Source organism: Python bivittatus, unplaced genomic scaffold, assembly GCF_059951505.1.
Source record: "Python bivittatus isolate LINGU-HERP-01145 unplaced genomic scaffold, Pbiv_v1 ctg000190_np1212, whole genome shotgun sequence".
Taxonomy (NCBI): Eukaryota; Metazoa; Chordata; class Lepidosauria; order Squamata; family Pythonidae; genus Python; species Python bivittatus.
Window position 1 is genome coordinate 21,448,868 of NW_028277042.1, and position 24,192 is coordinate 21,473,059.

The 24,192-nt window shown below is 38.0% G+C and overlaps 1 protein-coding gene across 4 annotated transcripts in view; it reads right to left on the minus strand.

Annotated features, from left to right (window-relative positions):
- Positions 1 to 24,192, minus strand: part of ANKRD11 (ankyrin repeat domain 11) — a 147,638-nt gene that overhangs the window by 98,639 nt on the left and 24,807 nt on the right. The window contains exon 1 of one of the 4 annotated variants that reach the window (XM_088136253.1): positions 9,176 to 9,193. The exons of the other annotated variants lie outside the window; for them this stretch is intronic. The gene's annotated coding sequence lies outside the window, so the exon portion shown is untranslated. Of the gene's footprint in view, positions 1 to 9,175; positions 9,194 to 24,192 lie in introns of those variants that run through there. 4 annotated transcript variants of the gene reach the window in all.

Here is a 24,192-nt window from a genome sequence, read left to right on the forward strand (position 1 = left end):
GGGGATGTGGTTTTCTCCTTGGTAGTTCCTTGATTAGGGTGTTGTTTTCTGCTTGATTGCTTTTCTGCTTGATTGGTGGTCTCCTTGGTAGTTCCTTGATTAGAGTACTGTTTTGCAATACCCTAATCAAGGAACTACCAAGGAGAAAACTACATCCCCACCAACACTGGCAGGGCAAGCTACCATATATAAGTAGGGAGAAAACCTCACACTCACCAGCACTATTGATGTTACCTAGTTGGGTACTGAAATGTCTGCAATCAAACCACCAAGCTCAGAGAGCACCAAGGACTCCTCATTTCAACCCTGAGCTACATATACTCCCTTCTATTTTCCCATAATTGTCAGTTTCTACTGCCTACATTTCATTTTCTTATCTGCAACACACATACTTCTACCACTAGGTCTATATGACAACCAACTGAACACTAGCTTAAAATCAATACTAATTTTTGCATTTATCATTAAAAAATAAAATTCCAAACAGTTAACATATTACAAAATAAAAACAGAAAACAGTCCATATTTTACATAAACTATTTCTTACATAACAATGTCCAAAAAATCAATTCCTTTGTTGAAAGGAATGCAGAAATACAGACTTCTAAATGAAATATCTCTAAATTAGAAGGAAAAAGAAGAGGATGACAAACGGCAAGGTGGATGGACATGGTGAATTACAACAGTAATGAGTATACTATTAGAAGACCTGAAGGGCATGTTGGAGACAGATTATTCTGAAGAAGGTCTATCTACGTGGTTGCTAAGAGTCAACACTTGATGGCACATAATCAATCAATCAATCATTACTCAACCTTTAGTTGAAATTGCCTGGTCTGTTTTATTCAGCAGCCATGTCTTTGGCAAAATTAAGACTCAATCTATTTTTCAGAAGCCATTTCTGAGCTCATAAAACAAAGACTCTCATTAAACCATCTTAAATATATAGCTAAGACAGCCCTATGCATAAAGAAACTCTGAGTCAGGAAAGGCTATATTTCAGCATTGCTAAGGAAGCCCAGTTAGATGAAAAAAAGTGATATTGACATCATAAACAGTTCTATTTTTACTATCCAACAAAATCTAACCCTTGGCTGAATAGGAAGTTGGTTCTTCCTCTCTGGAAAAGCCTCAATCCTGGAGTAGCAGACCAGGTTACTGAAGTTAATGTTGTTTGGCCATCACTTATTCTTTACATGCCCAAACCAAATAAAGGTCACTTTAACATTAATGAGTATAGAACTATGGATCCATAAAAATATTGTGCTGCCACCCCTATACTTCTTGGCTGGGGGGGGGGAAACCCTTCTCCAAGGACAGACATTGGCAGCTGTCTTGTTTTCTCAATAGTTTCACATGTCAAACAGGATTTTTGAGATCCCTCTCCCCGCCCCCATTTTAAATTAAACTTTAGGATTTGCATTGTCCAAATGCAATCATTTTATTTATTTATAAAGAAATTTTAAAGTTGTTTGCAGGAAATCTCAGATACATGTCTTTGGCACATGTATAATATTGTAATCCCACATTTATATTTTTAAAAAATATTCCTCTACTGCACAACACACTACCCAAAGAGAAATCAAATGTGACTCCTTAGTCTTTACTATTCTTTTCCCACTCTTCTTATCTCTTATCTCTTGTCCTGTAACGTGAAAAGTCACTCTACTTGCCGAAACTGAGTGTTGCTTTTCATAGGTAATAAGAATTATTCAGGAAATGCTGACTGGTGTCTGTTCTTGGAACATGTGGCTCCTCTGTCTGCTAGTTGTACTGTTTCATCACTTCAGATATGATTCTGCCTGCTCATGAAGATCCTCCAGAGAGAGGCAAGGAAGTACTTCCACGGGGTCATGCTCAGGTTTTGGAGCTCCTCACCTACAGAGATTCATCTTGCCCCCAACACCATACAAAAGTTTTCTGGGTAGACATTGATTTCATCTGCTACTAGAAATGGGACATCTCAAGCATGAATGGCCTTTCTTATTTCAATTTGTAATAAATTCCAGAGCAATATGAACATTAAAAGAATTATACCAACACTTTGGTATTATATAATCTGGGCAAAATACATTCCAACATACATATATTTGCATATATCATATATGCATTTTTACTGTTTTATAATGTGCTCATAGAAACCACTTACTTGATGGGACCCAAATAAAGTAAATAAAATTGTGAAGATTGAGATTCACATTTTAAACACTATCCTATCCATATTGAAAAGGTAGCAGAAGGAAAATAAAGATTTCTCATTTACAGTAGAGTTATTTTGGTAAATACAACTGCATAACTGCACGGTATAACAGGAAGCTTTAAGTACATGATTTTGGCAGAGAATTTTCAGTCACACATCATTTCATAATGTTAACAGAATTCTGCTTTGTGAATTATGTGGATACAGGAAGCTAGCTTTTACTCAAACTTATCTAATGAAATATAGAGTGATTCTTATAAGCACCAGGGTCCTAGATACCAGAGAGGATGCCTCTACTCAGACAAACCTGCTTCTAACTTGTCGTCGTCGTCATCATCATCATCATCCTTATTATGTGTTCCAGCACCTAGAGAGATTATACATCACGGGGCCACTCGGGTTTTAGCTCTGCTCTGAAATGCTCCTATTGTGTGTTGTTTTATTATTTTGCTTAATGTGTATAACTTTAGCACTTACTGGGCAGTGATTCATAAATATGTCTGAATATAAAATAAACAAAAATGTTAAAATAGGCAATCTCTACCTTGCAATACTGTTGTGAAATTAGTAAAATAACAACTTGCTGCATTTATTTCATTTTTGGGCTGTATCCTAGACCTAATATTGGCTTGCTTATTCAGAGATATTCCCCTGGACCTTTTAGGAATCTTTTTTTTTAATAGTAGTTCAAAATCATTGTTTATGTGCAATGAAAAAGCTGGTGCAACCAGTAAAAAAAAACTTTCTGTAAAAAAGCTTTGATGCAAGAGCATTCAAAATGGCTCTGCTGCTGTTAGAAGAAAATCTTTGATTTTGAAAACAGGCAAAACTGGCAGTAATATAAATCTTTCTTTTAAACATTCATTGCTTGGCAGCTGTGGATTTATTCTGTGAAGCCTCCAACCTTTGACAACATTAAGTCGAAATATGGCACTACCACTGTGGTGCTTAACCACTCTTCAGATCCATGTTAATTAAATCTTGTTATTCAAAGAGATATACAGGAACCTACAATTTATTATAAGGATTCTAGTAATTTATCAGCCCCACCTATATGCAATTTTTAATCACATAACCTTTTCCTACCTTAAGCTTTGTCCTTATATATAACCTTCAAAAGAATTTCCCTCAGTAGCCAGACAATAATGAAATCTCACTTTTGATAACCACTCCAAGGGAAAAACAATACTGGAGTATCTCTCCAGTATTTCCTTCCTAAATCTCACACGCATAAGAACCTTCATCTTTATGTAATCTAGGCACATCTTGCTGTAGTAAACAGGCCAAAGCCTTGTTCCTTATTTTTTTTAAAGGAGACAAACAGAAATAAAACTAGCAGGCGTGTCTTATCTGTTATAGAGAAGGTAACACTGCTTAGCACAACATGCAGAGAACTAATAAACACTGCCCAGCCAGACCACCAAAGATAGAACTTAGCCAGTCTCTTGGTCTCCAGAGGGGGAAAAAAAAAAGACTGATTTGTTGGCAGCAAGAAAACTCATCTTTTTAAGCTTTACAGTCCTGATACATTACACTTTAATTTAAAACAACTGGGCAGGACCCAGAAACTATTTTCACTAGTAACATATTCTGAAAGGTTCTGAAAAAGGTTTGGGGGTTTAACTGTACTCATGCTAGGATAGCATGACTATAGCAGTACCCATAGTTCACAGATAAGACTAAGGACTCCCCTAAGGAGGAAATGGTGGTTTGCTGAAAGAGACTGGGGGAGGGGGGGAGGAAATCTGTGACTACTTCTAACATAAATTACACTATTATTTTTTTAAGGGCTCTCTTGGTTGCAGGCCTATTGCAACATCTGCATTCCCTACCAGTGAAAAGAAATCTCTGTAGTATCAGTTTCTGATAATGGCATTTAGTTATGCATAAAATCTTGCTCACAAATCATCAAGTACACAGCTGTACAGAGCAACCATCCTGCTACTTTCAACAGTCTGTTATTCTCCAAAATGTCAAAAAGTACATCATCAGAGTCAGGGTACCAAAATCTACAAATTACTACTTTTTTCCTAAGGAACCACATTCAAGGCCTTAGAGGACTATTTAAGAATTCTAATTTTAAAATGAGAATCAAACTGTGAGTACTGAATGTGAAAATATCCAATGACACTCCCCCCAAAAAGCAGTAAGTCCATAGTTAACAGCTAGAAAATTAGTGTTTTAATAATCAACATTCATATGAAAGCAAGAAAATACAGTTTCCTAACACAAAAGTTTATTTTGCAAATTAACACTTTCTTTAATTTTTACTTCCAGGTGTTACACAGTATGAATCAAGGTTGCAGCATTTTTCTTTCTCCCACTTCTTCCCTACTTTCCTCTTACTAAGCACCCGCTCCCTGCCCACCCTCATTTTCCCACCTACCTGATCATTTCGCACACGTTGAGGTTATTACTGTTTGTGCCCATCTGCTCCTACATCACCACATATCGTAGGGTGCAGACACCGCTAACCTTGAGGTGACAAACAGCTGCAAGCATACATCATGACTAGTGATTCCACATCCTGCTGATGCTGCAAGTGATGCAACTTAGAAAAGTACTCTCACAATGTCCACTGCTGGCACACAGAAATATTTCAACATTTCTCAGGTTATTGATAAGGTAAGCCAATTAAAAGCCTGGGAAACTGTCCAAAGTGTTTAAAACAACACACTTGATTTTCTACTGAAAACAGCTTGTGTGCAATTCCCTGACCATTTATCCAAGATTCCCCCATCCTCTCTCCCCCCCCGCCAAATATTAGAATAACTTATAAAAACTCATTGCAAGCCAGTTTCTGGCAAGGAAAAGGTTATCAAGTTCTCATAATAGTCATGAGGACTGCACACAGTTCAAGGGAAGGGCTCTATTTCATCTCTCTCTTCTGCTGCAGCCAGGTAGAAAGACTCCTGGCTGAGGGAGGGAGGAAGCCCTGACGGAGCTGCATTCTCTGCAAAGCCGATAATGGCCATCTCTGGAACCTGATGTCTTTTGCCTGGCAACAATTCTATGAGGAAGCTGACAGAGACTGCTTTCTCAGCAGAGCCGATGATGGCGTCTTCATCCATGTCCTCTGCTATACATTCACTTATCCCAAGCTCCAAGAATGTCTGGACTACAATTTCCATCATTGCCAACCTAGGGTTTTTGGGGGCATGGGTGATAAAAATCGTAGCTCAGTGCATCTGGACAATACCAAGTGAGGAAAGACTGCTGGAAAGCATGTGCAACCATGGGGAAGCCCTGGGAATCACTTAGGGCCAAGGCTCTAATTTTAATTTACCTTGATTAAAATGTAGAAAATCTAGCATTTCACAGCTATGTATTAGCTGACTGATGTGAAGATGCAGTTTTCACCTTGTCTTTTCATCTTCACGTTTTCTTTAGCGATATCTGTATGTCACTAACACATTAAATAAAGCAGAACGAATGAGGTCATCCTAACCGTACAAAACCTCAGTGCCACAGCCATTTCATGCCATCCACTGCATCCCACTTGGGAGAACCAAGACATGCTTTAGTTCAGCTAATTGTTAAACCATACTTTTCTCCATTCCTGCGATGCAAACTAACACATAAGACCACACTGTGTTATCTAAATCTGAGCAACTCTCTTATTGTCCAGGCTGCAATGTGAATTAATACATGTGAAGAAAGCCCACCAAATTTAATTTTATTCTTAATTGCAGAAAAATTAGATTCCATTGAACTATGTGCATAATTGGCCAACAACTCTAAGCTGGAACAACTAAATATGTTGAAAACTTTCCCTGAAAACCTTATCTTCTGCTAAGAATGCATGTATGTACAAATAAATAAATGGCTGATTTGTTCTTTTTTCAAAAAGCATCCAATTCTTGCAAACTGTTAAAAGATAGCACTCCAGCCCTCATACAGAAAATCTATATTAGAAGAGTAAATGAATGCAAAACAGTGTGAGTTCTCCACCAACCAGCATGCAAATTACATTTGCACATATCTGTTCATTTTGCACGTTCCTTGGTTTCAGCTAGTCATGAGAACATGGCACTTAAAACTGCTATTTTCTTAGCACCAGACTCACTTATATTCTCACAGCGATTTTAGATTGTGGTATTTCAGTTTTGAACTTTAAATGCCTATATTTTCTAGGATTGTGTCTTGAATACTGTTCCTGTGGCACTTCATGTTGTTTCTTTGATTTATCTTAACTCTTTTAATAGTTTTGTGATCCATCAATGCAATTCTGTTATCTGGATAAATTAAAATATAATAAATGAAGCAGTCCTGGTCATAGACAGGAAGTCCAACTGAGCTACATACACCTACGTTTCAAATATTTCCAAAGGCACTGCCCCCAAAATTCAAGCCAACATTCAGACCTCTTACTTACTTACTTATTTATTTATTAGATTTGTGACTCTGCGTGGCTCACAGTTAGAGTAAAACCATTCTTTACTATGAAATTTGGGGCTCTAAGAAAGGTGTACTCTACATATACAACTATTTTTTTCTAATTTTCAATGTTTCCACAATCCTAAATAACATGGTCATCAATACAAGCCTGTCACGTTTATTCACAAGGAGGTTATTAATGCCTGCCACCAAATTTCTTCTGAACCAATTTCCATTTCCCAGAAAAAATATTGTAGCTCTTTTGCACCAAAAAGTGGGGTACTGTAACTAGTTTGCTGTTATTTTAATCCTCCTGGGATAGACAGATTCCACAGTCACAAAAATTATCTAAACTGGCCTATGATTTTAAAACATATAGTCAAACCTCAATTTAACAGACTAATGAGGGGAGGTGTCCATTATTTCCAATTGTCTGCTAAATGCAAAAGTATGCCATTTGCATCTATTTATATCATTTGCATAATCATGTCATAATAAAAATGATTAAACTAATCCAGATGATGTGATATGTATTAATTTATATCATTTGAGTAATGACATCATTACACAAATCACAACGGATGCTGTACAATTTAGATAAAAATAACATGACTTTAACTGCCTTGTACTTACTACTTTGGATGCAACAGACTTGTCTGCTAATCAAGGATGACTGGATGGAACTTTAGTCCATTTCATTTTACATTTGCTAAATGGGTATCCATTAAATCAAGGTTTTACTTGTACTTACAATCTAAATCTATTTTTGATTTTTCAAGGGTTGAAAATAACTAGCAAGGAAGAGGCAACTCTTGTCCTTAGGTACTAATTTCACAGAAAAAATATACTTGTCTTTACAGTTACTGACAAATAATAGTAAGAAAGGTCCACTTCAATTATTGATAGTCAAACTGCTGTTAATACTGAAATGCAGTTCAAGGGATTTGAAGTTGGCTTGAATAACACATAGGATATATTTTTTGAGCAATGCTCATAGGTACAGTCAGCTGCCTTTATTGACTTTTAAGATTTCAAAGTCTGTTCTGCTTTTTGGAAAGCTGTATCACTGCTACCAGATGTGGAAAAAATCCCCAAAAGTAGGCTTCCTAAGTAGACCAGGAAAAAAGGTCAGGGTTACCTTAGCATTCATACATAAATTTTAAAAAGAAATTGAGGACCAAGGCTATTTTTAATCTGTTTTAACGTTAAAATGTACCCCCTGGTTACTTTCCAGTTCATATATCTCAACACAACAGATTCAGCTCACAAATGCAAAGTTAAAGGTTATTTTTAAGGTTTTAGAAGCCTAAAAACAAGCACACATAATTCCTTTGACTGCACTTCACCAAAACCATTTAACTGAAATGAGCAGAAGCTCAGCAGGCAAGCCGCCTTTCCTATCAGCTCTTCCAACCTGTCCTCAATGGATCTGTACAGATAATGACTATCAGAAACAGAAATAGCCAACCAGTCTGATTCTGCTGTATAATTTGTAGGCCTTCATATTTAAAATATTCCAATCCTGGGTGTTATTTGCAAGTCAACTTATAGATTAAGTTCCTCCATTTTCTTGAAGCATGAAACCATCCAGGAAATGCCCATACTGTGTGACTTACTAGAGAAAGAACTACATGTTTGGCACTGAGAAATAACATACATTTGTATAATATATAAATATGATAAATAAATAAAAAATAAGAATCAGACCTAAACAGGCCATCATGCAAATATAGATCAGATAGATTTCATCTCTCTTTTGAAGGCCAGTAAATAGCATTCTGAAATCCAGGGTAACACTAGCACTAAGTAATCTGGTTCACTTTATAAGCACATTATAGTTTAGGCTGGGAGGCAGTAATTCCTAGCAGAGATTCAAAGTAAGCTATAGCAGGCGTTTGGGCTAATGACTTGGCCAAGCCAAGGTACTCTAACCACTGAATAACACTGGTCTACTATACAAAATGGGCACCTTTTAAAATGAGAAAACACTCTTGTTTGCATTTTACACTCCAAACACACTTCAACAGACAATCTATATGAACAGTAAATGTATTAAACCTTTCCTTTTTCAAGCTAAAGTTTTGTATTATTCACAAAAAGAAATGCCCCGCAAGAGGAACAGATAAGGAAGAAAGGGGAGTGACCAGAGAGCTGTGTGTTCTAACAGACTTTGTGCTCAGCTGTGTGGGTGAAAAGGTCATCTCCCCTACAGGGCTGGTTGCAAGAGGTACGTTCTGACAGCTGCTGATTGCCCATTGTGGATGACTGAATATCTGTTTCCTGCTGAACAACCAGAGGCTATGGCAAACTGTAGGAAGATATAAGACAGTCAGTTTCTAGGGAGCAATCTCACTGAATGAGTGTTAATGAGTTTGTCAGTAGAGTTGAGTAGCAAAATTCAAGGGGGAGGGCCTTGAATTTGCCCTTTAAATCAGCAAGGTATACTTAACCAGCCTAAAAGTTTGAGGAAACAACTGAAAGAAATAAGTCTTCTGGTGGCACCTTAAGAAACAGAAGAGAAACTAAAGGGCATAACTCTACAGCCCTGACTTGCAATGCTTGTGGCATGGCCATGTTTCTGTTTTCTTTCTCACTCACTTTGCAAGACCACTGGGAGAGCTGAAGGACCAGGTTAGGGACAGATCACCATGCAGAAAATCTATCTGTGTGGTCACTAAGAGTCAACAATTATTTGATGGCAGATCATCATCATCATCATCATCATCATCATCATCATCATCGTCATCATCTTGCAAGTTTGTAGCAGTGCTTGAAGAAAAAGTACAAATAAGACAGGAATAAGTGGCCATACTTAGCTCCTAAGAGCAGACAAAGATTTATTAGCCCAACAAAGGAGGTGCAATATCAATTGCTGAATAAAGAATGGTATTAAGCAAAGCAGAAAGCCCAGCTGATGAATGTGAAAATTAGAAAAACATATATAGAAAATATTCTGGACTATTGAAACTCAGAAATAGTTTTGAGGCTTATGCAAAAAAAACGGGCTGTAACCCTTCAGATTGAAAAATAGAGCCACTGCAAAATAAGAAACAGATCTCTGAAGAGCAGAAAGGACAGTATTGTGTCTTACAAAAGAATGGGAAGATTCAGAGTAACCAGTGACTCACTACAAGAAGAAACAGAAATAAATGTATGGCCACTGGAGTCACTGGATTGTGAGATCAGTGCTACCTGACAAGCAGGGCTGTGGAGTCGGAGTCATGGAGTTGGAAGCAATCCTTGGGTTACTGGAGTCGGAGTACCGACTCCAACTCCTAATAAATTTAAATTGTATATAATATAAATAATATAATATGTTAAAATTTCCTATTTCATAGATAATAATTTGATTACCCTATTTTTTTCAGGATATATTTTAATTTTAATGCCTTGTTTGATGGTTGATATAGGATATAGTTGATATATATAGTTGATATAGGAAATATATAATTAGTATATTTATAATTTATTTCCTATATCAATATATAATTAAAGGAGTCAGAGTCGGAGGTACCATGAATAAAGGAGTCGGGAGTCGAAGGTTTTATGTGCTGACTCCACAGCCCTGCTGACAGGAGCATCCATAAGCAATGTAACAGAACAAGTTCCCAAGATTTATCAAAGCCAATGATAATTATTTCTTCTCACTAATCCACACAGAGATAGCTGGTACTATTCCAAAGTCATAAGGAATTCAAATGGGTTCAGATAGGGTTCTCTCACATCCTTCTGACCCATGGAAATGGGTCGGGAAGGAGGAAAATCACTGGTAGGAAATTAATGGCTTCATAAATAGTACTAACAGAGAAGGTTCATTTGAGACGATGCTCTCAGTTTTCTGGATAAGTATTTCTTCTATCTCATCAGACTATTAATAAAAATGTTGATGAATACAGGATCCAGAATCGTACCTTGGGGCACACCGTTTGAAAGCCCCCTCCACTATGATGAGCATTCATCCATAGAATCCGAGTTGGAAGTGACCACTGAGATCATCCAATCCAACCCCCTGCTCATTACAGGATCCACTAGAGCATCTCTGACAGATGAAGATCCAACCTTTCCCCTTAGTTGTCGTTTATGTAGGCTAAACAAACACAGACCTTTAACTCTTCCCCAGAAGTTTGGCTTCTACATCCTTCATCCTCTTGGTAGCTATGCTCTGAACCTGCTCCAATTTGTCATTTTTAATTGTGGTGCCAAATCTGGACCGAGTATTCCAAATAGGATCTGACCAGGTCAGATCAGAATGGAACAACTGTTGGACTGTGCGATCTGGATTCAATTCTCCAGTTAATGAACTCCAAGATAGCATTTCTCTTTTTAGCAGCTGCATCTCACTGCTGACTGATGTTTAATGTGTGTTCAGTAAGATCTTTTTCATTTGTACTAGCTGCCATGCCAAGTCTCCCCCATTCTATACTTATACTCTACTTTTTCCTACTCAGATGCAAAACTTTACATTTTCCCTGTTATATGCCATCCTATTCATTTTGGCCCACTCCTCAAGGCTGCCTATATTAGCTGCAACCCCCCAATTTTGTGTCCCCTGCAGATTTTTTAAGTGTCCACTCCTCGTCCAAATGGATACAAGTGTTGAACAGCGCAAGGCCCAGGATGGCAGCCCTGTACTACCGCTACTACTACAGTCAGTGACTGCTTTTAATTCCCTAGATTCTCCTTTTTTCCATTTTTAAACAGGCATAACATTTGTTCCCTACCAGTCATTTACTACTTCACCTAAGATCTTTCAAAGATAACAGATGTCAGGAATTTCCTGGAGTACCCTAGGAAGTAACTCATCTAGACCTGGAGAGGTTTAAATTTAAAGTAAACAGGTATTGCTTAACCATGTTGCTATTTATTAGCATCAATCTTATATTTACATAATTTCTTGGTGGCACATATACTGTCTTGTTACATTCTGTCTTGATGACTTTCCTTATCCTGTATATGTCTTTTTCTGTTTTCCATTCTTTGCTAGGGTTTCTGTGCAGCTAAATTGCTTTGTTCTGCTGGCTTCTTTTTCTGGTTGGTTTTGTTTTCTGCCTGGAATTGTTTGCATCTGTGCTTTTAGTATTTCATTTTTAGCAAGTCTGTCTTTGAGCTTCTTTTCCCATTAGCTGCTTCTGCTAATGACACAAAGATGAGTGAGACAGTTACTATCCTAGCAGGCAGAAATTAAAATTCACAACGATCTTTAGACAAATGGGCTGAAAATAAAAGAGGACGAGTGCTGGGCCCTGCTTTAGATGCCGAAAAGCTGCTTTATGGCATAGAGTTGCAGCAGCCATGTGAGCCTGGAAAAGGGCACTGCTGCTTTAATGCGCTACCAGCAGATCTCCCCAGTAACTATTCTGAATTGAATCTGAAGCATTATACAGCCATACTATAAAGGACAGCTATAAATACTGGCCTATGTATATATTATTTAACAGAATGCAGTGGTCTTCCTATCCTTAACCAGGCAGAGACAAGTAGCTGTTTTCCTGGAAGGCATTTCTATTAATATTCTGACCCAAGCAACCTATTACAAGTTCTAGATTTAAATCACTATTGTTCAGATAAAGCCCAAATGGGAAGTTGTACAACATCTACCACCAAACCATGAACGTGTACAAGTAACTTTACATTAAAAGCCCCAGAGGCAAATCTGAATTCATAATCTACCTGTTTTATTTATATAACTGCTTAAGCAGATGGTAGTTTTTCAGAAAATATTATCTCTTTCCTTTAAGAATTACTCCTTACAGTGTTGTATTAAGTTTTCAATCTATTTCAGACTAAATATGTGAATTAAAATAAGAAATCCAGGAAGAGGCAAACCCTTTCTCCCCCCCCAAAAAAGGAACACTTAATTTTAAAGAAGGAAATTTTTTTTCACATGCATTACTCTCCAAGATTTCTGACTTCAACAGACATACATTCAATAAAAATGTTAAACAAATAATTCTGTATTCATAATTATTTATTCACTTTTAAAAATCTTTCAATATGCTATTTTCCTAAAAAGGTAGCTCAAGATCACAGCAAAATCTTAATAATGAAAATAAATATGTTTGAATGTAATTAGTCATGTATATAACAAAAATATTAATACAACCAATCAAGTTACATGTTAGTTATTAAGTTCAACGTACATTGCAGGTTAATGTCAAAAGCTTCAGAATTCTCAGCAACTAAATTAATATTTTATGTTTTGTTTTGTTTTTTAAACTGGGTAGATTGGTGTCCTTTGGAAGCACATCAAGGGCCAAGTTCCAATAATGCCAGACAAGTAAGACTGAGCACAAAAAGGGGGACAGAGTTTGTTTTGAACCTGGAACAGAACCACTATACTCTGGAGAGTCTGTCAGGCTGTTCTGGGTCAGCTGTGGTTTGAGCTAAGATCCAGAATGCTTTGGTTGTTCTGAGTTTCGAACTAAACAAAATGTGAAGAAGGGAGTAGAGTGCGCATCATCCTTCTTTCCCTCTCAGCTGGCTCGAGCACAGAAGATCCTACTACCAGCGCACCTGCTCTCTCGAGTGTTCCCAGCGCTCTCCCTTCCCTCAGTCACCCATGACCTTGGCTTCTCCATTCCCTGATGAACTACTGCTGCCTGGATCAAAAAAGCCCAATTCTGTTCCATTCATGGACTGAAACACCCAAAGCATGTGTTTCAGTTTGGGTCAGGCCACCCAGACAAGCTATTCCATGCACAGGAAAATGTTGCACACCCCTAAAGTCAAGCTTCCTGAAAGATCTGTCACTGCTAATGTTCCTCAGAACTTTTTAGCAGTACACAAAGGGAACTGGGAAAATTCTTCAGCTTTTCTGCCTCTTTTCTCATTTTGTCCAATTAAAAGTTCTGAAAAGCTCCAAAGCTTACAGACTGTTGTGACACCGTGTTGGGTAATCAAAGTTCAAAGACACTTTAGCTCAACTAAGAGCTGAAGGCCTATTCCATAAAGAATTTGATTTTTAAAAATCCCTTCTGCATAGTATAAATAAAATATGCTGGGCTTCCTTTTACCAAGTAAACAGTTGATAGGGCCTTAAATATTGCAAAATAATTAGAATAGTTTTAAGCATTGAAAAACATGTAGAATGCTGCTATATTCAAGGTACACAGACAGATGTCAGTGACAGCTGGCAAGAGAGAACAGCTTTTGCTTCATGAATGGAATGGTTTTATTCATACCTTCAACTGGAAACACAGCAGTTATACATGGTAAAATTAGCCAATCAACCATTCTGTGCCAGAAGTTATCAATTTAAAAGTTTATAAAGGCTGGTAAATATTAGTAATGTTTTGTACATGAGGTCAGTTAGATGCACACACATGCAAGCACACACGTTTTACGTAATACAGTGGAAAAGACATTTTTACAGCTGTAAGCTTGAAAGAAAAGAATATAATTACAATTCTGAGCATGAAATGAGCTACCATCATACAAGCCTAAACCAAATCTGTTTTCCCCAGCTGTAGTGAATCAAAGAAGTCAGAATTAAGTAACAACAAAAAGCTAGGAGCAGAAATTCTTGGTACTTTCAACCTAATAATTGTGTAGCACCTGGATCCGGAAGGAATGTCCAGGATTGTAACAGCTTCAGATGTTTAGGGGATGTGGTCGAATGACTCTTTGATCTCCGCGGAATGCAAGGCCTTAAACAATGCATCTGTGTATTGGATGTATTACAGATCAGGGCGTGGACCTGAGGGGATTTATAAAAGCTAGCATTAAAGTGCAGCTGGAAAGGAAGAGAACCAAGCCTATTTAAACTGCAGGCAAGCACAAACACAAATGTGCAAACATGCTGGGAATGTGTGGCTTTATTTATTTGTTAAAATATCAAAAGTGAATTCTATGCACTCTTAGCTTTTCAGAAGAAAAAAGAAATTTTAGTGTATCATAACATCTATAGCTAATTCAAAGTACTTTGCAATTCAATGAATTTCCTACTTCAGATTTTAGTCACAAATCAAGTCTAATTTATTTATTTACTATCTATTAAGATAGGCCTTGGTAGTTACCTTCCACCCCACCCCATCCCACCCCACCCCAATTGATCTGGTGCATGACCTGGGGACTCTTCTAGACTCACAGCTCCTGTTTGATCAACAAGTTGAGGCCATACCTAGAGTGCCTCTGCCAGCTTCAGCTGGTGTGTCAGTGTTACCCTACCTATACTACAACACCTTGGGAGATAACCCACACCCTGATCACTTCACAATGGGACTACTGCAACATGCAGTGTATAAATGAAATAAATCCATCTATCCATAAATACATACACACATACATTCCAAGTGCTGGTTATTGCTTATAATGCCCTATACAGCAAGGCACCAGTGTATATCAGTTACCGCTTTGCCGAGTATGAATATGCTTATCTTGAGAGAAGACCTGTTAAGGTCTTGATCTCCATGTTAAGTCAAGGAGGCTTGCACTAGAAGATAGGCCTTCTTGGCAGCAACCTTCACATCATGGAATATACTCCCCAGTAAGCAGGAGTGTAATCCCTAAAACGATTAGGAATATCTGTCATTAGTATATGTTGTTTTTAACAGATTAGATGTTCTATCTTTTGAGTTTGCTCTTATATTCTACTTAGGGGGGGTTCAGAAATGTAGTAAAATAGATATAAATAAATAAATCTTGTGGAATCCTTTTTGCCCTGCTCTTTAGCCAACAAGGTTCCGTGGCAGCTTACATAGTACAGGTATCATCAGTAATAAGGCATTCCATGCCCAGACAGGTATACAGTCTAAAAGACACAGAGTGAGCTGTGGAGGCATGCAAGACTTTCAAGTGCAAAATGTTCTGTTTCATGTTTGAAACAGGTTGTTCCAGACCTTCAGCAGGCATTTCAAGTTCAAAATACTTCCAGGATAATCAAAACAGACAATTAGGAATTCAACACAACTGAAAACTTCTGAAAAGAATTTTTATAGTTTCAGTAACAGCATATGATTCAGATAATAGTTTTTTTTCTCTTCATTCTGGGCCTTTTCATATTTTGGGCCCTTTCAACCATCTTCTGAACTAACTTTACCTTGCTAAATTCCTTGATAAGGATTAATACAATAATTAATTACCACACAAAATCTGTCTGTCTGGTACCTCCCTCCACACTAGTGAACATTTATGGCATTTTTTGTGCTTAAGGACTAATAATTTTGTGCATGGATAATAATGGAATAACCATAACACTGAATTTTCAAGCAGAACGTCCTTTATCATCTGAAATGTATGCCTGACTTGATCAACACAGGCATCAATTTACTATTTTTGTATAAACTTTATAATCTTTTGATTCCAGCCCTGATCATCCTGAGAAAAACTATGCATGTCTACATCCAGTGTACTACAGTATCTGCTTTTTGGTGAGGGTACTGCTAGTCTCACTGGGTCCCACCCACTGCTACTTTGGCTTGCCCACCTGCTTCCAATACCATCTCAAACCTTGTGTGGAGAGACCTGGAGGTACCCTGCCTATCAGGATAGGTGCTGAGCTGACATTCCCTAGAACTTCCAAGTAACACTTGCTTTCACACTCTTTGTTTGCTGCTATGTGGAAGCCAATCCAGAATCTGTATCCTCATAAAGCAGGAAATCTACCTCAATCTTCTTAGGGACATTCTCCTACCTGTAGGAAAATAGAGACTCCTGTGGCACCAAAGCCAAATCCTTTCCACCAAATTAGGCAACCTGACTTAAATGAAGAAAGAGGAATCTCCGCAAACTGATAATATTTAGACTTGCAGCATTTCAACGTTACATGCTACTCCCAATGTATCATTGCTTATTTATGGTTGGACAGTTCTACAGTAGTTTAAACACAAATAGCTTTCAAACGAGTCTTATCAAGTCTAAGAAACCCAATTTTCTTTCTAACCTAAATATATGCAGCCTTGCATTTGCCAAAATATTAGCTGTTTGTAAATTTCATGCTTTGTACTCACTAATTCTGCTACGGCTCTTTAGACACGTTTGGGCCTGTGAATAAGCAGTTTCAATCATGCTACATTTTACAGCGCTTTATTGGCAAATTCTTCATTGTTATTACATTCATTACTGAACAACATTCTGATTTTACCTCTCTAGTTGGTTCCTTATGTTAACATATGTCTCAAACTGAACTTTCAGACAAAACAAAAGATGCAATTATGATGGCTGATGCAAGAACAGCATCAATTAGATGTCCCATATACAACAACTGCAACATCCTTTATTGCACTGGAGGTGCATCTTTGTGTCTGAAGAAAAACCCAAATGCCACAATCTGTTAACGTAACATATACAAACTGCTTTGAGGTATATATAAGTGATGTCACGTTTCATTGTATTTATATTTGTGATATCTGAAACTGAGTAAATATTTTTAAAATCCTGTACCTAAATAGCACTATACAAAAACAGCTGAGTTATTACAGCAAAGATAATTTTATCTCCTGTATAAAGTTCAAAGAATAAACCACAACAAAATAACAATAATAGATGCATCTAGATTGTCAACAGCCAAATGCCTACAGTTCTTTAAATTGCTAGACAAGCCAGCGCAGTGCTTAAAATGTTAGCTTAAGACCAGAGAATCACATCCAGCCATGAAGCTTATGACTGTGCATGTAGAGCTAGTCACTATTTCTCAATTCAACTTTTTCTCATAGGGCTGTTATGAGAGTAAAACAGTCACATGTTTGGCCTTGAACTAATGGGAGGAAATTACAAATAAATTTAAAAATCCACGTAACAGATCCAAGCCATACTTTATGCACTGGTAGCCCGTTTTTGCCAACAATGTTTACATGCTCAATTATCACTCTCTGTAAACAGTCACACAATGTTACATTTGATTTAAAAATTAATAAATTTGAGTAGTTAAAAAAATAACAGCCAAAAACAGGGACTTCTTTTTCATTCTGTTTGAGCAGATTAGCTGTTCTGAATTAACAACTAAGAAAAGGACTGAAATTATATTGAACCAAATCATACCACAGCAACAATTTAAATTGATTTATTCCAAGGACCCCCGGAGAACCCTGGCCGCTTATCAAGGACTCTCCGTGAAGAGGGCAAGAATAGCAGGCGAGCTCCCCTGCCGCGGCTGACCCCATCTCCCGCAAGGAGCCACCTGGACTGAGGATGGACTTTCACTTCATGCCAGGGAACAGGGAGACCAAGAAAGCCTCCTGTTTCAAACTAAAAAAATCTCAGAGTGAAATAATTCTTGTAACTGAAAAATTAAGGGAAAAATGTTTAGTTTTTGAATCTATTTGCTCTATGTTACAACTACAAAGCATTAAAACAAGTACAGTAGAATCTATCACAATGTAGCTTGCATTAAAGAAAAGTTAAAAGCTTTCCTGTGAAAAACAAATACAGGATATTGGCAAGACTGCAAGAATGAGGTTAAAAAAAAGACTGCTAAGTACAACAAATGGATTTTATTCTGTTTGTACAACATAAAGAGGAAGTCTATTTCTTAAAAGGCTGCAATAATAAGTTTACCACTGCCAGAGAGTAACCAGAACTGTTAAGAACCCTGAACAACCATGTTAAGCTAACCATCATGGATCAAGTAAAGTCAGCTATAGCTATGTTGAAAAGGGATATGCCATCCTCTCCTAGCTTGGCTATGAAGTCTAGCATATCCAGAAAGCATCAGATTGGGAAAGGCTGAACTGTATTAACTGAAACATTCCCAATTTTCCCTGCTTATTCTGGTAGCTCACGAGGGAGAAATTCACCATCAAATGAATCCATGCTCATTGCAGGCACTGAGGGCCGGCACATGACAGGAGCAGTAGTTGTCATCACCTTTAGGAATCTGTTTCTTTTTCCCCGTCCTCTCAAGGGCCAGCCTCATCCTCTACTACGTTCCAAGGCAAGGCTAGTATCCTCCTTTGCTATGGGTCCATTCCATCAGGCAGATCCTTCTTTGTTCGTCATTTCCATGGAGCTCTAATTCGTTTGGGCTCTACCTTCTAACTCCAGGCACAATATTTCTTGAAGCAGAAATTCATTATTTTCACTGTATAGCCCTTCTCCTTAACATTTTCCAGTCTTTTATATGCTTCTCCCCCTCCTATTCACCTATTCCTTCTTCTTAAAGCATTTTGACAACTAAATCAGAGCATTTCCTCCATCTAGCAGAGTATGTATGCATGTCTAAAAATGATACAAAATGTTTCTCATTTTAGCTGTCCCAAAATTTTAGTTATTTATTTCAGAATTGAACAAAGGGCAGAGCTCCACTGCTAACAATATGCAAAAAAGCAGGTAAAATGTGACCAAATAGAGACAGTGGATGGTCCTTCTAGAGCTTCAACAGAACTTCTTCTCTGAGAATCAGAGGCTACTTATTAGTGCCTGCAAAAAATTGCTCTTCAGTCCTCAGTATCGAGTTATAGTACAGAAACTCTTTCACAGCACTGACTGTCTCAAAAAAAAGTAACCACTCAGATACAAAAAGCAAATCATTGATCACTTCATGCTCTTCATTAAAGCACAGGAGACAAATTTTCATTTCTAGTTTGCAATAAACAGAAGATAGCCCAAATATTTTAGACTGTATCATCCCCAATTCCTTATCATCCGTGGTGACGGATGGAACTGATTGAACCAGAAGTCTGTTTTATCCCAAGCCTTGAGAATATATTTGCTTTTACAACAAGGCAATGAGCATCTCCATTGCAAACCCCACATTACTAACATGGCCAGTTAAGCTCTGGAGAGACATCTGAACAGAGAATATCCTCACCCATTATTTGCTTATTTTATTTTATTTTAATTATTTATTTATTGAATGTCACCGCCCATCTCGTTAAACGACTCCGGGTGGTTTACAAAACAATTAAAGTAAATTAAAATTGCAAAATTACAATAATGGAGGATGTATAACTGGGTATCATCAGCATATTGATGATACCTCATCCCATGGTGATGGATGATCTCACCCAGCGGTTTCATGTAGATGTTGAAAAGGAGCGGAGAGAGTACCGAACCCTAGGGCACCCCACAAAGGAGGGGCCGCGAGCTGGACCTCTCGCCCCAATCAACACCAACTGGGATCAACCTTGGAGGAAGAGAACCAGCGCAAAACTGTGCCGCCCACTCCCAACTCCCCAAGTCGACCCAAAAGGATACCATGGTCGATTAATTTAGAAGTTTAGAATTTAAGAAATTTAAGAAATTAATTTAGAACAAGTCAGAAAAGAGAAGAAATGTTATGAAGAAGGAAACAACATGTGTATATGCTCAGGACTGCAAATGGTAGGCCCAAATGATTCTTCCACTTTCTAGCTATGCCTCTGGAGAAGAACTAAAATTAGCACATCCACTCCCAAGACCCATAGCAGCATTAGTCACTAAAATGTTAACTTGTCACACATGATTTTAATCCTCTCTGGCATGTTCAGCTTAGAAAGTAAAGTGTAAGAGTTTATCCTTTTTTATTATGATATAAAAAAAGTGCTAAATATGAACCTAGGGTATGTATGGAAGTGATTTTTTTAATTCATTTTTTTTTCTGAAGCCACTTCCTCTATAGATTTCAGATACAGAACACTGAATGTTAAATCAATTGAAGCTGTGAATGGCACTGCTACTCAAAACAGAATTGGCAGAGGTAGGGTTGCTCTTTTAAAAATAACATTTTAGTGTCCCAAATCTTTATTTACATGGACATATTGAATGAAGAACACTACTCAGTATTTCTTAAAGAACTTGGCCACCTAAATATGTGCATGTAATAAATTAATTCATCTCTTCTTCCTCCTCCTATTAGTAGTAGTAGTAGTAGTATTAATCTTTCATCCTGTCTTTTTTTAATATATAATTCAAGGCAGCAAACACACCTAATCCTCCTTCCTCCTCCTATATTTCCCCACAACAACAACCCTGTGAGGTGGGTTTGGCTGGGCTGAGAGAGAGAGGGACTGGCCCAAAGTCACCCAGCCAGCTTTCATGATTAAGGGAGGCCTAGAACTCACCATCTCTTGGTTTCTAGGCCAGCACTTTCACTACTACACCAAACCAGCTCTCTACTAGCAATATTACAAGAACAGAATTTACTTTAAATGAACCATCTTCTTGCTGCATTAAATATTTGGTGGTCTATGTTCATTACCCAAATTGGCATAATTGTGGAAAAAATAGAGCTGCAATTTTAAGCACATTTATGAGGCAGTAAGCCCTAGTGAACTCAGTGGAACTCATCACTGAGTAAATAAATATGAGTATACTATAACAGCATGTAATATCACAAAAACAGATGCAGCACTGTACACTGCAGTGGATTTTCTGGTGAAAATCCAACAGATTTGTATTCCTCAGTATAACCACTAGCAAAAGGCCACTGCAGCAAGCTCCAAGTGTTTTCCTCATTTATTTATCAGATTTGCATACCACCAAATCAGACCAACTACTTATGTGATAGCTGTCTTGTCTAGGTTACCTCTCCCCTGCATTTTTAACACAGAACGGTTTCAAAAACTGACGCACTGTCCCCATAAGAGCCACAGCAGCAGGAAAGAGCAGGACTTCATTGACCTGGGTCCCATACAGTAGTGCATAATCAAACTAATACGCTGGTTTTGGAGGCAAAAAAAATAGCTGAAATATTGCGCTTCTGGATGATCTCTGGTGAGGGCGTGATAGGAGTTGCACATCCATCTTTGCCCTACTTGACTTCTCTGCAGCCTTCAATACCATCGACCATGGTATCCTTCTGGATTGGCTCAGAGAACAGGGGGTGGGCAGCACTGTGTTGTGCTGGTTCACCTCCTTCCTCTAGGGCCAATTCCAGTCGGTGGTGGTTGGGGAGGAGAGATCCTGCCCTTGGCCCGTTATGTGGGATGCCACAGGGTTTGGCGCTCTCCCCCCTCCTATTTAACATCTACATGAGGCCGCTGGGTGAGCTCATCTGTCGCCACGGGGTGAGGTATCATCAGTACGCTGATGATACCCAATAACACATCTCTGCCCCTGGCAAATTAAGCGATACTGTGAATGTCTTATCCCAGTGTCTGGAAGCTGTGAGGGTCTGGATGGGGAACAACAGGCTTCAACTGAACCCTGGCAAGACTGAGTGGCTGTGGGTTCTGGGGCCTTCTGGTGCTAGAGTTATGCCATCTTTGGTACTGAATGGGGTTGCACTGCCCCAGACAGACCCTGTGTGCAATCTGGGGGTCCTCCTGGACTCACGACTCCTGCTTGAAGAGCAGGTGGCAGTCGTGGCTAGGAGGGCCTTTGCACGGCTTCGTGTTGTCCGCCAGTTGCTCCCATTTCTAGATCAGAGGGACCTAATCACTGTCACTCATGCCCTGGCCACCTCCCGTTTGGATTTCTGTAATACGCTCTACATGGGGCTGCCCTTGAAGAGTATCCAGAGGCTTCAACTGATGCAAAATGCAGCGGCGCAGGCAGTTATATGTACCCCTAGGATGGTACACGTTACACCTCTGCTTCATGAGCTGCACTGGTTGCCAGTTTGGTTCTAGGTCCAATTCAAGATGCTGGTTTTGACCTTTAAGCCCTTCGTGGCATGGGGCCGGGTTACCTGAGGGACCGCCTCTCCCTGATTACATCTGCCCATCCCATCAGATCTGGCAGAGAAGGCATGCTGCGGATCCCGTCTGCTAGAGAGGCGGGTCCCAGGAGGTGGGCCTTCTCTGCCGTGGCGCCCGCCTTGTGGAATCTTCTCCCCCCCAGAAGTGAGATCAGTTCGATACCTCTCAACATTCCGCAAGTCTCTCAAGACCTGGCTATGTGATCAAGCCGGGAGGTCCCAGGGGACTGGGGAGATTTTGCGATGGCTTCCTTATTAATTTTATCCCTTCCTGTTTTGTGTGCTTTTATAGTTATTTTTACTTGTGATTGTTTTTTATGTATTTATTCTTTTTAATTGTTGTACGCCGCCCAGAGCCACTTTAATGTGAGATATAATGCGGCTATATAAATATATTTATATTTTATATATATATGCATGCATGTAAATTTTATTAAATGTTTTTAAAAGAAACATAAAAATTAATACAAACTAATATAAAGTAAGAAAAAGAAAAGAAAAAGAAAGAAATCAAAGAAAGCTAAAAGTGCAAGAAGGGGGGGAAAAAGCAAAATAGAAAAAAGATACAGAGAAGCAGCTTGTGACCTCCTTTACAGCAGTTATAAATACAATTATAAATTTACCTCTTACTCTATGGTTACATCCTTCTATAATCTATCCTGTCTAATCATCCAAACCATAAATCATAAGTTTGTTTTTTTTCTGTTTCACACAAAAAGTCTAAAAGGAGTTTCCTGTCAGCAATAAATGTACATATTGTTTTTTCTCTGATCAAAGAAGTCAATTTAGCCATCTTAGCAAATTCCATCATCTTCACCAACCATTCCTTCATTGTGAGTAATGCCAAATCTTTCCATCTTTGTGCATATGTTAATCTCACTACAGTTATCATGTACAAAAACAAAGTTCCATGACTTTTTTCCAACTGCTCGATCAATCTCAAAAAGAAAAACCTCTGGTCTCAATTGTATATTAATCTTTAAAATCCTCTGAATCAGTATATGTATTTGAATCCAGAATTTTCTAGCTTTTTTATATGTCCACCAAACATGATAAAATGTCCCTTCTTGTTGTTCACATTTCTAACATAAATTTGAAGTGCCTTTATACATTCTAGACAATTTCTCTGGTGACCTATATCAATAGCACATCATTTTATTAAAATTATCTTTAAGATTATAACATAGTGTAAATTTCAATCCTTTCAGCTACATATTTTCCCTTTGTTCCATCTGTGTATTATAACCAAAATATTTAGCCCACTTTATCATACATTCTTTCACTTGTTCTTCTGTTTCAAATTTCAATAAAAGTTTATACCTTTTAGCAATCACATGTTCATCATTTGTATACAATTCTATTTCAAACTCAGTCTTACAATGACCAAAACCGTAAATTCTTTTGTCTAGTTTAAATCTTTCTAATAATTGTAAATAAGGGAACTATTGACAACTATATCCCTCTGCCACCAGTTCTTCTCTTGATTTTATTTTGTATTCCCCTTGACAAAATTCTAGTATCTGGCAATAAGTTAGCCATTCGTGTTTGCCTATTATTTCTCGTCTATAAATTGCTTCTTGTGCTGAGATCAACAAAGGTGTTTTCAGGCACAACCTGAGTTTGTATCTATTCCATATTCTCAATATGGCATGTCTAACATAATGATTTTTAAAATCCACATTAACCTTGACTTTATCATACCACAAAGATCCATGCCACCCAAACCCCAGGTCATGTCCTTTTCACTCCAAAAGCCCTCTATTTCTCAGCAACACCCACTCTTTCATCCAAACCAAACAGCAAGCTGCAAAATAAAAGTTCATATTAGGTAAACCCAATCTTCCTCTATCCTTTGCATCTTGTAACACCTTATATTAAACTCGTGGTTTTTTCCCCTGCCATACAAATTTAGATATCTCCTTTTGCCACTGCTTAAATGGTGCATCAGTTGTCAAAACAGATATTGTCTGAAACAAAAACATCATTCTAGGCAAGACATTCATTTTTATCACAGAAATTCTCCCCAGCAATGAGAGTTATAATTTCTCCTATCTTAACATAT